This window comes from Tupaia chinensis, unplaced genomic scaffold (assembly GCF_000334495.1).
Source record: "Tupaia chinensis unplaced genomic scaffold, TupChi_1.0 Scaffold146784_1, whole genome shotgun sequence".
Taxonomy (NCBI): domain Eukaryota; kingdom Metazoa; phylum Chordata; class Mammalia; order Scandentia; family Tupaiidae; genus Tupaia; species Tupaia belangeri.
The window spans coordinates 286,517-290,236 of record NW_006206638.1 but is presented as its reverse complement, the minus strand read 5'-3'; the positions used below and the strand labels follow the sequence as shown (position 1 = coordinate 290,236).

Below are 3,720 nucleotides of genomic sequence, written 5' to 3'. Positions count from 1 at the left end.
ATTTTCTTTTCTCAGCATCGTGTTCAGTAATCATAAGATGACTGCCACAGCATCAGCTGATAATTATCTCTGCTTGCTGGAACTGCTTTCCCAAAACTGCATTCCATGAAGACCCATCTATCACAACAGACCCACCCTTAATCCAACCCTAAATGGAACCTATGATCCCTATTGAACTAATAATTAAAACATGTAGTCCCTCACCCATTTACTTGCATGTATCACATTTTCAATAAAAAGACACAATAATTCATGGCAGTTGTCACACTTCAGAGAGTAATCTCTGAGGGGTGTCTGACTCAGGACGTGCATGAAAAGGCACCGAGGCCTTAGTCTTCTTCCTTTCCTGCATCGCCTCTGACGAGTCAACCCACCCCCACCAAGGCTGGACCCCAGCAGAGTGGCGCCCAGCATGTGGGGCTTGAACCCATGACCCTGAGATTAAGAGTCAGGGGTGTCCGACTCAGGACGTGCATGAAAAGGCACTGAGGCCTTAGTCTTCTTCCTTTCCTGTGCTGCCTCCAACGAGTCAACCCACCCCCACCGAGGCTGAACCTCTGCAATTTACTGCTGAGTGAAGCAAGCCAGGCTATGAAGGAGAGGCATTGTATATCCCCACTTAAAATATACTGAGTGTCCGCACTCTATGACTGAAACTAATTCACTAAAGGATATAGAAACACAATATATAGATATAAATACCAGATATCATGTATGCGAAAGAGGAGGGTCTGAGGAAGGACATTTAGAAGAAAATCTGGTAGGCAAAGCATTAATGGCACAAAGAAATGTGGTATTATCTGTTGAAGATATTTTGTAGTTTTAGCAACTGTACTTGGGAGAAATGTTGACCTGTTGAAATATCTACTTTGTAAGCCAGGTAATGTGATTGAATGTATAAAACAAAATGAAATGAAATGAAAAAAAAAATAAATAAAAGAATACATTCTCAATGAAATGTGGTTATGTTATACATAATTTTAATTCACATTTTTCTATTTTTTGTAATGATTTTTAAAAATATATTTTCGTTTCTTCTATACATTCAATCAGTATACATCACTTTGCTTGTAAAGTGAGTTTTCCCAACATGAATACACTTCACATCAGTCCAGTTGAGGACAATATACATGTTATCATTAACAGATAATATTCCATTTATGTATCCCATAAATGTCTTGCCTCTTTATTTTTCTCCGTAATGTCTTTTTCTTTGTTGTCTATGTTACATTTATTTTACACTATGGAAATGATGTTAGACAAAAAGAAAATTCAAGCAATTTTCTTATTTGATTTCAAAATGGGTCATAAAGCAGGGAAGACAACTCACAACATCAACAACACATTTGGCCCTGGAACTGCTAATGAAGTACAGTGGTTCAAGAAGTGTTACAAAGGAGACAAGGGCCTTGAACATGAGGAACATTACTGTTGGCCATCAAAAGTTGACAACAACCAATTGAGAACAACCATCAAACCTGATTATCTTAGAATTTTGTGAGAATCTGTCAAAAATCTCAACATCAACTATTCTGCAGTCATTTGAAGCAAATTGGAAAGGTGAAAGACCTTGATAAGTGTGTGCCTCATGAATTGACCAAAAATAAAAAAGCCAACACTTTGAAATGTCATCTTTTCTTATTCTATGCAATGACAGTGAGCCGTTTCTCAATCAGATTTTGATGTGTAACTAAATGTGGATTGAATACAATACCCAGGGAAATCCAGCTCAGTGTCTGGACTGAGTAGAAGTTCCAAAGCACTTCTCAAAGCGAAACTTGCATCATGAAAAGGTCATGGTCAGTGTTTGTTGTTCTGTTGCCAGTCTAATGCACCACAGCTTTGTGAACTCTGGTAAAACCATTACATTTGAGAAGTATGCTCAGCAAATCAATGAAATGCACTGAAAATTGCAACAACTGAAGCCAGCATTGTGAAACAGAAAGTGCACAATTTTTCTCCATGGCATCAACCAACTGCATATTGCTTACATCAAAAGTTAAACAAACTGGGCTATGAAGTTTTGCCTCATCCGCCATATTCACCTGAACTCTCACCAACAGACTATCAGTTCTTCAAGCATCTTAACAAGTTTTTGCAGGGAAAACACTTTCACAACAAGCAGTATGCAGAAGATACTTTCCAAGAATTCATTGAACCCTGCAGCACAGATTCTTACACTACAGGAATAAACAACCATTTGCAAAAATGTGTTCATTGTAATGATTTCTATTTTGATTAATAAAGATATATTTGAGCCTAGTTACAATGATTTAATATTCATAGTTTAAAACTGCAATTGTTTTTGCAACCCGTTATCATATATGTGGTTTGCAACTATTTTCTCCCTTTCTATAAATTGTCTTTTCACCATTTGTTTCCTTTCTGTGAAGAAGTTTTTACTTAATGTAGTGACACTTCATCATTTTTGTTTGTGTTGCCTGCGTTTTGGGTGTCATATTTATGAAGTCATTGTCAATACCAGTGCCATAAAACTATCCCTGTATCTTTTCTTTCTTTATTATTATTTTTTTACTTTACCAGAGGGAATGTGAGCCCATCAGAGACAGACAGAGAGAGATAGAAAGAGAGAGAGAGATAGAAAGAGAGAGAGATAGAAAGAGAGAGAGAGAGAGAGACAACCCCTATGGTACATGATTATGCCACAGTCCTTTCTTCATTTCTTTCTCCTTTCAGGATTTTAGATATGCATGTAAATATACTCAGTGTGTTTTTCAAGCTGCTAGGTCTGGGACTCAAACTGCATGGTCTGCCATAGGATTCAGTCTTCTTAACCACCAAGCCATGGACTGGTCTTCCTGTTTGTTTTCTTATAAAAAGTTTTCTTTCTTTTTTAATTTTTTGCTATGCACTCACCAGAGGGAGATGAGAAGAGGGAAGTGTGAATCACCCCTCCTGGGGTGGGGGGGATGGCCACACCACAATACTCCACTCTCTTCTCTGGATTTTGGGCACCATGCACATGTGCCTGGCATGATTCTCAATCTTCCAGGTCTAGGACTCAAACCACAAAGCTGGCCATTAGAAATCCAGTGCCTTAACCACTGTGTCACCAGGCCAGCAGGTGATTAAAGTACTGTAATCCCATATGGCCAATCACAGTTTGAGTTTTGAACCCAGTGGCTTGAAACTCACACCAGGCATGTGTGTGTGCATGCCCAAAATCTTGAAAGTAAAATTGAGAAGAAGGGATTGCAGTGTGGTCACACCTCCCCCCCCAGAGGTGATTTTTTTCACTATCTCTTTCTCTTGTCTGTCTCTCTCTGTGTCTCTGGTGAGCACACATGCCCTATAGCAAAAATATCTCTCAAAAAATAAAAACTCACTGTGTCATCAACTGGCCCAATGTAATTTGTTTTTTCATTTCCTTTTCAGATAGTTTGTTATTAGTGCATATAAATCCAATTCATTCTTGTTTGTTGATTTTGTATCTTACAACTACTGAATTTGTTTACTAGTTCTAAGCTTTTTAAATATAATCTTCAAGGTTTTTATATATAAGATTATATTTTTCTGAAAACGGGGTCAATTTTACTTTTTCTGAATTGGATGCCTTTTGTTAGTTTGTTTTCTCACCCAATATTTCTGGCTAAGGTTTTTCAGTACTATGTTGAATAGTTGCATCCCTGCCATGTTTCTGATCTTAAAAGAAAAGCTTTTAGGTTTTCTTTTTTTTCTTTTTTTTTTTTTTTGTGGTTT

General features: G+C 37.5%; 1 pseudogene; it reads left to right on the top strand.

Annotated features, from left to right (window-relative positions):
* Window positions 1–1,243: 1,243 nt before the first annotated feature.
* LOC106733971 (histone-lysine N-methyltransferase SETMAR-like) lies at window positions 1,244–2,242 on the top strand (annotated as a pseudogene).
* Window positions 2,243–3,720: the final 1,478 nt, after the last annotated feature.